Raw genomic sequence first — 15,264 nt, 5'->3', positions numbered from 1 at the left:
TTCTGTCCGGCTGAGAGTTGACCGTGGACAATATCCTTTTCCTATTTGCTGACAGAGCAAAGTCTTCCCACATGGATCATTAACGCTCGTGATTGAGTTCTGCAAACGTGGGGAAAACCCTCCTCTGCGACGGCTCCACGTGATGCAGCATCAGCCTGTGTATCTGTGTGAGAAGGGGATCTGTTGCATCACTTGACATTTTTCTGCGATGACTGGTGTTTTGAGAGGGAATATAACAAGGGCCAAGACAAAAGCAGCGGCTAATTACTGTGTGGGATTGGAATAATAACTTTAGTAACTTCCCTCATATCGAGGCCAATATATGACCTCGGGACTGAAAAAAAAGAGACTTTTTCAGTCGTCGGGGCGCTGAGTGACCATGTAAGCTTTCGTGTTGTATTTAAATCCCTCACTTGACACTTGAGTATATCACTCCACAGATCCCATGGCGCGTGTAAGTTAGTTGGCCAAACATTGGGTGTATCAGGAATATGTCTTTTCTGATACATTCTTGAAGTAAATCCTTTTCGAGGCTTTAAAGTCGCTCGGTTCAGTAGTTGGACTCGACCAATCCGAAGCCAGCTCTCGCTGTTACTACACATTTATTGGGCTTTGTGAAAGTCTTAGACTATGATCATAACTCACTAATCTGGCTTATGGCGTGCGGCTGACGTAACTTCCCCCCTTTCACTCTCAGTGATCACATTCACAGTTGACCTTTTCCTTGCCAGGGAAACCGTTTCCAGAGGAAAAATGAAAAAAAAAGAGGGGGGAAAAATAAAGTTTTTTTCTATTATTATTATTTTTTTATAATCCAAACATGCATAGTTTACATGAAATTCAGCCAGCGGGGCAAAAAAAAAAGACAAGCGTACAGACAGCTGATGCAGCAAATCAGGGATCTGTAAGGTGATTCATTCACCTGTTCAAAGGCCAACAGTGAGACAAACAAATGGGAAGCAGCCAGAGAACTCCTGGATCAGGTTCAGCCCCCGACGGTGCCAGCGAATGACTCAAGAGCAGGTTTCTGTGCGGACGCAGAGTAAATCAAAGAGGACCAAGATTGTGCAGCAGTGGACCATGAGAGCAGGTGATTTTATGATTTAATGCCATATCACGTCTTCATTTTTCCTCGATTTATCCACGTTACTGGAGTAAAATCGGTTGCTCATGTCGCGTTGTATTATAGAGTGTGTGGAATGATCAATAAAACAGGTTGAATGAACTTTTTGCCCACTTGTGTCACAGGATTACAGGCTGCAAACACAACAGCAATCACTGAGAGTCACGCGTCAGGCGATGCTTTTAGCCGCTCACCCACCAATTACCGAGCAAAACATGTCGCTCGTTAGCTGCTACGTGCTCCGCTGTTCACTCTGACTGTCTGATTTGTGGCCCGCTGAGCACCAGGCAACTGAAAACAGCTGCCTGCTGCTGCCAACGTGCGAGAGGAAAATACAGTAGTTATGGTTTGGTACGCTCTAAGAATTAAGGGTTCCAAAAGTTTTCTTCTACAAGGGCTGAGGTTCTACCTGGAACCATTTGCTTCTGAGAAACCCTTTCCCTAAGAAAGGGGTTCTTGGTAACACTAATGGTTCCAGTAAGAACCATTTTGATCCAGAGAACCCTTTAAAACCCCTTTCCTGCATAAAGGGTTTTAAAAGGGTTCTTGGTGGAACCCTCCAAAAGGGTTCTAAGTGAAACCTTTATAAAAAGGTTCTACCCGGAGCCAGAAAGGATTCTCCTATGAGGACAAGCAGAAGAACCTTATATGGTTCTATTTAGCACTTTTATTTCTAAGAGTGTAGAATATGATATCTCTACAATGTGTTTTTCCATAATATCTATGAAATTGCAACTGCGATAGAGTCGTCGTGTGATCGTTATCTTTGACAATTATCATGACCATTATATAGGTCAGTAAATAAAAGTTATTAAGTTTTCAAATGTGAAACTGACAGACAATTTAGTGTGTGTTTGTATTTCATGTTTGTGACTTTTTTGATTCTGTTTTAATGTGAAGCACTTTTATTGTACGAAAAGTGCTCTATAAATAAAGTTTGATTGATTGATCGAAACAATGGATTCGAGGTGGATTCAACGTAGTTTCAAGGCAAAAACTAGAAAAACAACAGTCATCTAGACCTAAAATGGCAATTGAAATGAACTTAAAGCAGCAACAACAGCAACTTATTGTAAGCTAAACTTTCTGTGTTGAAACAATATTTGGATGAAAGGACAAAGAAGTTTTCGTAAATAGTAAATATAACCAAATGTAATAATATTATAATACTGAAACAATGAAAACTTTAACACCCAGCGTATCGCAGGTGACACCTTTGCACCGTAATTACGCAACGTTTTTAGCTATCGGAAAAATTCCAACAGTTTCTGGAAGCTGAGAAAATGCACGTCAAAGACAATGTGTGGTTATTACGGTAATTTCACTCTCGCTGTTCGAGGAAGCCGGAGAATCAGCGACTTTGTCGCCAAAGAGGAGAGAGTTGGAAAAAAAGGCCTGACAATCTGAACAACTGTAGTGTTTTCTTCAATTTAAATTGCTTATACACTATTTTAACATGCGGTAAACTGTAACTAACCGCCAGATATTGAAAGTTATTCTGGAAAAATATGCAAAAGCGCTTAGTCACAGGACATTTTCTGGCCCTTTTATGGTTAAAAATAAGCAAGAACAAAGTCTCGACGGACATTTTGAGGAGTTATGTGTAAAAGCACGTGTCAAACTCAAGGCTCCGGGGGCCAGATGTGGTCCGCCACGTCATTTTATGTGGCCCTCGAGTGATTAATTGGTCTTAAAAATCTGTGTTAAAATAGGTCTATGCTGCTTTAAGGCGTGGGTTGACCATGAACTACATTTCCCACAATGCATGGTGATTGTGTTACCTGCAAAGTGACGGCACCGCCACTAGATCGCAGTGCGTCATGCAACGAGTAAAATTGAATAAGTAATATATACAGAAAGTTATCTAGCAATTTAAAAAATACTGTAAACATAATATAATGTTAAGGTCTATATATATATATATATTATATAAAAGCAAATATTACCTATGAGTTATAAACACATACTTGATTTTCATCTGTGGATGTAACAACATGTATTATTGGATCTTCAGTGTGTGTGTGTGTGTGTGTCAGTGCATAGCAGTGTTACTGTTGCCTGGAAGCTATGGAGCAGCAGCAGCAGCAGCTGTGTTTAGTGGTGGTGAATCACAAAAAAACAGGGCGTGTTTTGGATTCATCTCTCGGGCCCTAAAAGCTCCGTCCAGATGCTGATTGTCAGTTGGAGAGCTCTGCGTTCTCTTGATCTCACAACCTGCTCGGCGGATCAAAGCGGACGCGGAGGTGATGCGGCTCGAGTATTTACGTCCATGGCAGGTGTTCGATCTCAGGGGTGATTTTGTCAAAAGTACGGGCTCGTCTTTTTTGCGAACACATGTCGGTGGGCGTTGTGTTTTGGAACAATAAAGCATGATGTAGTTACATGAAGATAAATGGAGATGATGATTTTTATTGTTTGTAGACATGTTTTCTAACTCTCGTGTGGAGGAGGGATTTTTTAAATTACACAACCGACACGAGTACAACTGCTCACTACAGGGAAGGTGGCAGGTGTTCCTGTGTTATCCTTTATTAACAAAAATAAGGGATCAGTATAGTAAATGTCAACCTTGAACATGTTTTTAATTAATATAAGCATTGTTACAAGTAGCTTTTATCAGTGTTGTCATGTAAAAAAAAGCACACTGTTACTTGTTACTGTTTTTACAGTAAGTAAAAAATACACATATCTGTAGTTTACTTTGTTATTTATATTTCTAGCAACTTTTACTCCACTACATGTCCTCTAACTGTCATTGTTACTCGTTACTAGCAAATAAAATCAGAAGAAGAAGAATTGGTAATGGGGAGTTAAGTGTCTTGCTCACGGACACATACAGACTGGCAGAGCCAGGAATTAAACCCACAACCTTCCAGTTGAAAGACAACTAGCCCTACCACTGAGCTACCACGGCTCAATCCTTACCTTCTCAGTTTAAAAAAAAAATACTTTTACTTCTAAAACTTAAGTATTTTATATCAGAAAATTACTTTAGATACTTAAGTACAGTAAAAGTTATACATTTTATGAATTTTACTGAAATAATATTATTTAAAAAAGTGACTTAATCTCCTACCAAAGTAATTTTCTGGTAGTAATTTTCTTCTCAAGTATCCCTTTAAGGTACATGTATGTACTATTATAACAAGATACAAAGGAAAGCAAACTCAATTCTATCTATCTTGTCCTTAAGTTTCAGAAACACAAATAAAAACAGTTAGCTCAGTTGGCGGCGTTAGCTCCTTTAGCGCCGTTAGCGCGCCACCAGTCGAACTGGAGTGGTCTGTTTATTAAAGGAAAAGAGCAGCGCTACAAATAACCAGCGTACCTGTGTACTGTGTATGTGTGCCTTTGTTTTTAAAGTTTAGCATTACTTTAGAAACTCATTTTAACAATCGGCATCATGGAAACGCATCATTAATGTGCGCTAACGTTGACGCCGTTAACCGCCGTTAGCACTAGTATTAAAGAAAACTGGATAAAATGAATTTTTTCTTTCAGGTTCTCCTCCGAAAACCTTACAGCAAGTGAGAATATACTGAATAGCCACCAGGGGGCAACTTGTTGCAAAAAAGAAGTAAGTTTGAGTGGAAGTCTCTACTTCTTTCTTGATTTATAACATTTATTGTCTCAATCATGAGTATAATAGGAAATTATGTCAATTATGCTTCCATTTAAAGGGAAATAGAGCATACATTTAGCATATGAGTGGACACCTGTGTGATTGACAGCTTCTATTGTCTAATAGGAGCCCGGTTGCAGGTGATAAATCTGAATTACTGATTGCAAAATGTCAAAAATGGCCCCGGCCAAATCGTGAATATGGAGGCAGTTCAGCTTCCTTTCTGTGATATCTGGTTGCCATGTGGAAAACTTTAAGCTCAATTTAGTGGTAAATACAGATGATTAACCATCACGCGAGAAATGAACGAAGGTGTAAAAAAAAAAAGAAAAGTGTTTTCGGGTCGCAGGGACAGTTCAGGTAAAGCGGCGTCTCTCGTGCAAGCTAAGTGGAGCGATTCAAGTAATGATGGGCGTGTGAAGGACAAAACCAGACACTCGCTGGTCTTCATTAGGACTGGGGTCGTTTTCCATGGCTCGCAGTCAGGGATAACAGGGAGAACTTGTCGTTTCTGGGCAGAAAAACGAAGGTGGATGATTCGAAGCAGACAGAGCTTTGCCTGTGGGCAGGGTGTGAGAGGAGAGAGGGGATGCTCCGAATCAACAGGAACAGTTTCGACAGCGCAGAGTCTTTTCCTCTGTCAGGCCTCTCTCGTTTGACGCCAAAGAGATGTTAATGCCGGAGCGATGATGTCACAAAAGTGTGATAGAGCAGTTTGTCGACGCAGGTGGACGTTATTGGTTGTTAAAAATATCACCAAAAACCGTATGAACTCTTACTTTTTGGCTTCTTTCGCTGCTTGGCCGCGTTCGGGAAAATGGTTTTCGCAGAGGTCAAATCTTATTTCCACACTTTTTTTTTTTTCCATGTTCATCATTCAATTATGATGAGGAATTATTTAAGCGCCAGTCGGATGAAAAAGTGGAACCAAAACTCATGATATGGTTTGATGCTGTTTATCAATTTTTTTTTTTTTTTCTGATTTCATCCGTTTATTTTGAACTTTATGAGCAAATGAGCCAAAGTTCACGCAGGACATTTTCAACACCACACTTCACTGGATTCACAACCCGGGTCGAAAACATGCACAAACATTGCTGCTTTTCCCACATTGTTTTAACTTGAAATGGAAAGAATTCACAGCGGTGGACACGTTTCTCTCTTCTTTTTTTTTGCAAAAACATCCTGATATGCAGAAAATATTTTTTGTCATTCTGGAGCAGCACACTGCTCTGTATGTGTGTGTGTGTGTGTGTGTGTGTGTGTGTGTGTGTGGGTGTGTGTGTGTGTGTGAGAGTTATGAGGCCAGAGCATGTTTGACTGTTCCTTTGAAGCGACATCAGTCATTTCTGATGTCATGCCCGGAATTAAAAAATGAGTCGGACTCCCCCGTGACAGTGAATGTGTCTTTTTTTAAACGTGCGACTGCTCGTGGAGGGATTGAGGGTCGCGCTGATGCAGATTGATTGTTGCCTTCTCACTTCAGGCCCGAGAGGACAAAAATGCTTGCAGTGAGTGATTAAACCCAGGCCCTAACGCTTGGACGCTTCTGGGGCAGATTTTTCCAAGAGCAAAAGGACTTGGCGCCGGGGATCCTGTGTATTTTCCACCCTGATCTCTGCTTGGCAGAGCTCTAAATAATAAAGCTCCTTTTACTGAGCTGCCTGGGGTTCCCTGTGTACAAACACAACCCTCACACACCCCCCAAACCATCCCTGCTACTTTAACGTGACCTGTCGCCATGGGACACCACCGAGCTCTCGTCCTGTAGCTGTGGTCATAGTCGGCCCACACTTACACACACACACAAAGGGTATATGCAGGAATCCTGAAGTTGAATTCAATATCCTTTTAAGACTTTTTCAAGACTTTATCGCCACTTTAAGCGTGGCAAGATGCGTAACGTCTCATGTACGCGCATAGACAAAATTGAATACCTCATGAAGTCACGATTAAGACTTTTGAATACTTTTTAAGGGCAATCATTTTCCCAAAAATTGATTCATCAACTTTTAATAGTTTTCAAGACCCCACGGACACCCTCGAGCAACATTGGTAAATTTGAAGTCATTTTATAGGGGATTTAAAGGTGCATTATGGAATAAATCTAAAGCAACTGGCCATAATATCCTCTTAATATGTCACAGAGACTCAGGAATAATGTTCATATAACAAACTGAACTCACCAACAACAAAAGTACAGACAAAATATTTGCATTAAAAAAAATATTTTGCAGACTGCAAATCATGTTTATGTTTTGAAATCATGTTTTGGCATGTGGCGCCACCTACCGCCGTCTACCAATCATTGAAAATTGAAAATGTGTAAATGGGTAAATTTTAAGTCATTTTACAGGGGAATTTAAGTGCACAATGCTGGGTTAGACTGGTGCTGCACATACATCACATACGTGCAAAACATCCAAAAAAGAGAGTTTCCATGCGAGTGTACACTGTGCCCGTCTTCACGTGTGTGTGTTTTTTGTGTGTTTTCCTAATTGCATCATGCAGTCATGTAAGGGTGTGACAGCCCAGTATAATCACGGAAACGTAGCGAGCTGTGATGAAACGTCCATTCATGTGGCCATACGTGTGTGTGTGTGTTTATTTAACTACTGTGCAGGTTAATCTGGGTCCTCAAAGCCTGGTGCTGTGTGTGTGTGTGTGTGTGTGTGTGTGTGTGTGTGTGTGTGTGTGTGTGTGTGTGTGTGTGTGTGTGTGTGTGTGTGTGTGTGTGTGTGTGTGTGTGTGTGTGTTGGTGCCAAGGCTCACAAACCTCCTGTGCTCTGATCAGACTGCCAGCTTTGAAACCTGAGGCGGAGACGGAGAAAGAGCCAGGGTCCAGGCCTCTCCGGCACTCAGAAGAAAAGTTTAAAGGTAAATCAAAGATTCTTCCACCACACACACAAACTATTGCATGAATGCCTGGTTTGTCATTGAGTGTGTGTTGTTGGTGCTTACAGTGAAACGTCCACATATGCCCACAATCATAAACCTCTTTAATAGAGACCCCAGTCTCCGACACGACTGCGTAGGCGCAGGAGCGTGCTCTGAAAAGCCAAAACAGTAGCTCGGGTGTGGAGGGGGGAAAAAATTGGGTGACTTTTCCGATTTTAACCAACTGAGCCGTTTTGAAACAATAAAACAACCTCAGAGGGAAAAAAATGGAAGAAATGAGTCCACGACTGCGGCAACAAGCTGATCAACACGACCACAACACACACTGCTGCGAACCAGAAAACATCACTCAGACAAACGACTTCATTGAAGTTTTTATATGCTTCTAGAGGAAGGAAGTGTGGTTGTGTGACATAGTGACACATCGTCAGTGTGTAGAGAAGAAAACATGCAGAAGACATGCAGGCGTGAGCTCAGTGAAAACAAAGGCTGCCAGCTGCTACACAAAAGGCTCGTCTGATTAGATCTATACAGCATCTTAAGTGTGCACCATCTTCAAATAATGTTTTTGCCCCTTTTATCTCTGCATAAGACGTCCTCACGTTGACGTTTGTGTCCTCTCCTACACCGAAGACCACAATCTTAGCTCGCAGAGAGACACAATCTGCACATCTAAAGTTTGTGACACAAAGGTAAATCCAAATAAAGTGGTTAAGATAGTGCTCACTTTGTTTTTAAGTGTTTTAAGCAGTCTTGTATAAAGTAACTTAAAGGGATACTTGTGTAAAGTATCTTAACCAAAAAAAGGGAAAAAAAAGTCACTTTTTTTATAACATTACTTAAAGGGATACTTCACTGATTAGCATGTGGCTTTGTATTGCTAGAAAAGCATTATTATTTTTTAGAAGTTTTGCTGTCCTCCCTCATTTTTCCCCTCATTTTACAATAAAAGCGTTTGTGTAATCCTCCTCTGACGCGTTATGACGCGTAACGCGTCATATCGCGTCAGAGGAGGATTGCGCAACGTCGAGATTAGAACTACAATATTAGGTTCTGCACTTTTTTGACTCACCCACAGGGGGACGAGACTTCCCAGAATAGACGAGACTTCATTCCCAGAATGAAAACACAGTGTCCGCCATCTTTGCTAAAAGCTACCACCGGCTCTCGCTCTCTTTAATTTGGCCTTGTAAACTCAGAAGACAATGACAGAATGTAGTTTTCAAACTGATATGGCTGCGAGGGAAAGGACCTGCTTTTTGGCGTTGCCCGCGGCCGGAACCGGGTACCTGGAGAACTTTTTGTGGGCACTTGAATGTGCCGCCGCGGGCTCTGGCTGCCGCAGCGGAGCGAAGCTGCACACACTTCGGCCTGGCACTGGCCGGACCTGGAGCAGCTCGCTCCAACTCGGCCGGGCGGGCAACGGGGGTAGCGGGCGCTGGTCCGGTGGATGAAGGAAACGGGATAAACGGCCGCCTCAATATAAAGTGAGTATTTTTTTTTTTTATCACCGCATTTATCCATGTTTATATGTGACGCCAGCTGAACTAACGTTAGCATATTTACAGTTCATTTACATGTAAGAACAGATACTTCGATTCGCTAACGCTATAATCATTGTTTTACAGACAGTCATATCACCTAACACCTTACCATCACTGGAGTGGATCCAGACTGGGGAAAGACGATCGTCTTGTTTTACCTGCCTGTGTTGTTGAGAAGAACATACGCAGCTCCTGAAAACAGTACTGTCTATGAAGACTGTTGATAATAAGTCTGATTTTTCTTTTTATGACTATTAATATTAAAAATCTAAATTCATATATGTTGTGGTTTATTTTCTAGCCCTTAGTGTTCCTCTATTACAGTATTATTAGATGAAAAGTGATTTAATTTGGAGAAAAGGGTTGATAAACATTTCAGAATTAATAAAATCAGTAACTATTCAGCCTCCTTCCTCAAGTCTTTACTTTACAAAAATGTACAAATGCATGCAGGGTGTGAAGGTGAAAAAAAATAACTTTATTATTCACAAAGGAAAATGTTTTACCATCATATTCAAGAGTACACATTAAAAATAATCAAGGAGCCATATCTAAAATCATGTCTAACACAATATGCAAACAAAAAATAAATAATGAAACATGTAGAGCGGTGTCAGAATCTGATGTGGGACAGCTGGAGGAGTCACAGTGGTGAAGAGGAGCAGAGCTGGATGCTGTGAAGAATTTCTCCAAGACTTGATTAAACCAGGCTTCAGCTGTAAAGGACAAGGAATATAATTACACATAAAATGTGAACGAAGATTTTACTTATTTTCAGGAAAACAAACATTTCAGCTAAATATACCAACTGGGTGAGCTGTGAGCATTATACTGTTGTCTATATAGGCGTCTTGAACAAACATGAACAACAATAAAACATTTGAATAACACTGACATTATTCTCCAGCGAAAGCAAGGTGACTTTACTTTGCTAACAGAATACGTGTATATAACGTGTGTGTAATTGTCTATCAAACGTTACGTTTACAAAGTTGTTGCTTCACTGCCGACAACTATATCACATCGAATACTATGATCAGAAATAGAATGGCATATTATCGCCAGTCTTACCTCTCAGTTACGTCTTCCTGCTGGAACTGTAGACTGTGAACCCCGCTAGCTTCCAGGTTTTTTTCTTTCGATTTCTTCACTCCAAACAAGCTTAGCATAGCTTAGCTTTCAAGCTTCAGCACCGCTCTGAATCTCTGACCGGCAAATAATGGGAACTTACTGCTTGTCCTTTCCTTGTTTTTACTGCACGTCCCGGTATAATTTAGCACAGTAGAGAACAATCCTGTGTAACCTGCAGGTCCGTTATGTATCCGGAATGTATATGTAGCTTTTCCCCTCGGGGATTTGTGTCCGTGTATCACGCTGTCTGCTAATGGACGCGTCTGTGTCTCTCGGGAGCAACAATGGCGGCGTGTGAACTCTCGCTGGAAAAGAGCGCTGTGCATTCTGGGAGTTGGTGTCTTTCGTGTACATGAGCGATAAATACATTTTTCTGCTTTTCTCAGCCAAGAAGGCACTTGCTTCAAATATTATTTCACATTTATACTACATAGATGACCTAGTTTTAATAGACATCCATCTTCTCAACGGTGAAATATCCCTTTAAGCAAAAGTCTTAAAGTACATGACATTTACCGTACTTAAGTATCAAGAGTAATTTTCTGATGTAAAAAGGAAATAAGTTTTAGAAGTAAAAGTATTAAAACAGTGAGAAGTAAGGATTACCAACTCTTCTTCTTCTGATTTTATTTGGTAGTAACGAGTAACAAAGATAGAGGAAATGTAGTGGAGTAAGTAAAAGCTACTAAAAATATAAATGAAAAAGTTAAGTAAAGATACATGAATTTTGTAAAAGTACAGTATTGAAGTAATTATACTTTGTTACATGACAACACTGGGCCCCGTCCCAATACCTCCCATAACCCTAAATCTGTGCCCTTACCCCAAATGTTGCGCATTATCATGTAGGGGGGGAGCGAGGGGGAGTGTGATTTTCCACTTATAAACAACCTTAAAAATGTAGTGAGCTCTGATGCGGGCTTAAAATCAAGTGGAAAAGGAAATTACCCATGATGCTTTGCAAATTCAGCAAGCTGGCGGATTATTTTTTCGACAAAGATGGCGGCCACATCTGCAGAGGAACTATTTCATTGTAAGTATATTTTTCCAAATAAGCATGTTACAATGTTGAAATGTGTTGGAATATGTTGGTTTGATATACATCCAGAGGAACGTTGAGCTTTGAACACTAATAGCAGAAAATAACAGACGATTTATCAAAGCAGCTAGCTAACTAGCTAGCTAGCTAGCGGCTATTTGCCGAGTGCTTCGAGAGAGTATGTGACGTCGGTTAGCACATTCGTTACGTTCACTATGCTAACTTGCATATAGTGGTGTCCCAATTCCATAGGGAAGCCACTTTAATTTACGGTTGAGGGCACTCCAAACTAAGTGGACATTTTAAGGGAAAGAAATGGGACGGGGCCTTAGTGAGCCTTTGGTTAAGTTGCCAGCATCTGTTTATCCTTGAGTCCAAGTTCTCACTACATGCTAGTGCGCTCAGAAGAAAAAACAGGGAGCGGCGTGAAATAGAAACAATACTCAGTGGTTTATATACTCTGTCATTTTCACATTAACCACTGGAGGTGGTTGTCTTAACTCTCCTGTACCTGGAAAACCAAACACATTTACTCTTTTGTATTTGTTATTTCAAGCACTCATTATCTAAGGAGGTGAAGAGGCCACACACACACACACACACACACACACACACACACACACACACAAATAAATGGTTATCTTCTCTGTCAGGTGAAGAGGGAAAACACCAGTACCAAGCACAGCTCCGCTGGCTACGAGCCAGTGTTAAATATCAAAAATGTGTTCAGGCTTCACAGCAGCAGCACCTCCCTCCTCCTCCTCTCTGCAGTCCATCTGTTAGAGAGTTAACTTTTCTCCAGTATGAGACACAACAGAGCAGCCATTTGTGTGTGTGTGACAGAAATCAACTTTTTCAACATTTCCCTCCTCTGTGCAGTTGTTTTCATATCCTTCCTTGTTACTTGTGATTCGTAAGCACTTCTTCTTCATTTCGTCTGTCACCGGCCCCATCAATCTCTCTCCTGCCAACACCTCGTCCTCCCACTTCATGCCTCACGACTGCGATGGCTATCGCCGCGGCTCCCATACCGACTGGCAGCGTTATTGGCAAATTTTATGGTTTAATTCTAGTTTCGAAAACGGAGCTTTCTTTTCCGAAGGCCTACAATCTCGTCCCTAAGCCTCATTTGACACAAACAGCACCACAGCTGATTACAGAATACTGTTTTCCTCCCACCTCTCTTTGACAAACTAAATATAGTGTTTATAATTTTAACTGTGTATTTTTGGGTTTTGCGGGTGCAGGAAGGATCATGGTGTGGATACTTGATAATATCTGTGAAGCGCCAGCGGGCAGATAGGATCAGCCGCGCTCAGGGCAATGACGCACTTTACCATCATGCAACTGCATTGCAGAATAAATCATTATGCCATGAAGTATCATGTGTTTTTATTTTATTATTATTTTATTTGCAAGGCTGAGAGTAAAGTAAGACATTAGCCATACTGTGGTGATGCTGTAAGACTGTTAAATCTGTCACACTGTCATTACATGTCATGATATATGTCATGAAATAGCATTCATGCTTTGATTTTTTTACAGGAATGTTCCAAATTTAGGGAAATACACAAACACACATGCATACATCGCCTATGACTTCACTAAAAGAAAACCACAGAGGAGATGAAGATATAAAATTCAAGTTAGGTTCAAGCCTAACTATTTTAGGAAGTACAGGTTATTATTATTACCATTACTGTTATTATTGGACTATAGAAATATTTTGCAACCACTGCACCCCCTGATGGCCGTTCCAGAGAATACAGGTTTCAAGCACTTTCGCATTGGCTTCACCTTACAAGTGTGAGAGTTCGTAGAGAAATACTTTGTCTGTTCCAATTTAAAAAAACAAACAGGAATTTGTCTTTTAACGTAAAGTAACGAGGTTAACACCATGCTAACAATGATTCACTCCCTTGACTACAAATATACCAAAGTGTGATGATAATTCAGTAGCTTCTCCCCTTTCAAAAGGACTACAAAAATGGCCACGTAGCACGTCGATTCACAATGAGCCCGAGAAAGATTAAAATACATTTATAAACATTCATTTTTGCGCTTACAATAAACGTTGGGGCTTGTTCTGTGAGTATTAGGGTGTTCACTTTGAGCGGCATTTAAAAAAAGAACACATTTGTTTTGTTTTACTATGTTTTTTTAATAGTGTATGACAGTGACGGTAGGGCTATCAGGGGTTAAAACACATTCAAAAACGCACACACAGCAACAGAGACCACATATGCAAATTAGCTTTTTAGCTAATACTGGTATAGACCAGGTTCTGTCCATGGCTGTCAAGTAAACTAATAAACTGAACTAAACTACAAATGCGTGTAGGTAGATTTGTTTATGATGTGTTTTATTGTCTTTTAACTCCCTGCCCAGGAACCACATACGCAAATTAGCTATTTAGCTAACTCTGGAATATGGCCCCTGTCAACTAAACTAATAAACTGAACTAAACTACTAATGTGGGTAGGTGTGTAGGTAGATTTGTTTAGTATGTGTTTTATTGTCTTTTAACTCCCTGCACAGGGGCCACATACGCAAATTAGCTATTTAGCTAACTCTGGTATAGACCCAGTTCTGTACATGGTCCTTGTCAACTAAACTAATCAACTGAACTAAACTAAACTAAATAGATAATTTATTTGTCTGTTCCAAGTAAAACAACAGAAATGTGCCTTTAAAATGTCTCTATGAGGCACACAGCAACAGATGGAAACAGTGACCCTTGATAACAAATCCAGCTAACAAATATCAAGGTGTAGAAAAACATGAAATCCTCCCTCCAACCTTGTACCAAAAGCTAAGGTTATCTGCATAAAGTGACAACAGACGAGCAAAATGCCTCAGTATGATGAACAAATGTACAGAAAGTCCTTCCAAAAGTCCTGAAATGTCAGATGTGAACAAGAGGCCTTATTCAAACATCCATGTCTACATGTCAGGAGTTTCCCCCCGGCGAGCCCCACGCCCCCACACCCCCCCACCACCCTCGTCCTTTAATGACCTTCCTGTCTGCAGTTCATATATTCCACGTTAATAAAAATCATAAAATGAGGGAAACTCTTTGGCGCGGTATAAATAGCGTTGACACAACAAATGCCGGATGATGTCAGCGTTCTTTATGGAAGTGAACACTCTTCTGTTTTGGTTTTTCGGATTTTTTTCCTCACACCACTTCTTCTCCCGTATAAGTAACCGATAATAAAAGTTCAAGTGAAGACTGGTGAAATCATCTGGTGGTGAACTTTACATTTACTACCACCTTCAGATCCACTGCCTTGATAGTGCTGCGGGGGGAAAAACCCATCACGATAGAGAGCTGAACGATCAATCTATGGGAAGGATCAGTCATTAGCGAACTACAAAACAATGAGATCATCAGAGGATCAGTCAGATGAGAAGTGCTTTTTGAGTGCTGGCCTTAAGTCAGGATGAGCTCATGTTAAAGCTGCTCCAAGTCAACTTTATCTCCTCATGCCAGTGAATGTTAAAATAATGTCATTTATTAAAATGTACAGCTTATTTGGCTTCGTTCACTCTATAGTTTATTTATTTGATGAAAGCACTGATATCATATATAAGTGTTTAAACTGCTGTAGTTTGTTTGTGTTTATTTCTCTCGCAATTCTCATTTAAATCCATCTGGAGCTTAATCTATCTTAGGAGCGTCAACACTGTTTGTACATGACAATGCTGCCACCAAGTGACCAAGAGGGGGAGAAACCACCCTGCATTTATTTATAAATGTCTAATCTTTTGGAATTTTAACTAGAAACTGCTTTTTTGCACTACTTTTTAACCTTTTAACTACTTTTAACCCTATTCCAGACTGTTTGATATTATTGCACTAGTGTTGCCCTGAGTGGAAGTGTGGATGTTGTTTTTATGTATGGCA

The sequence above is a fragment of the Microchirus variegatus genome (genome assembly GCF_963457635.1).
Source record: "Microchirus variegatus genome assembly, chromosome: 12".
NCBI classification, from domain to species: domain Eukaryota; kingdom Metazoa; phylum Chordata; class Actinopteri; order Pleuronectiformes; family Soleidae; genus Microchirus; species Microchirus variegatus.
This window is presented reverse-complemented; position numbering follows the sequence as displayed.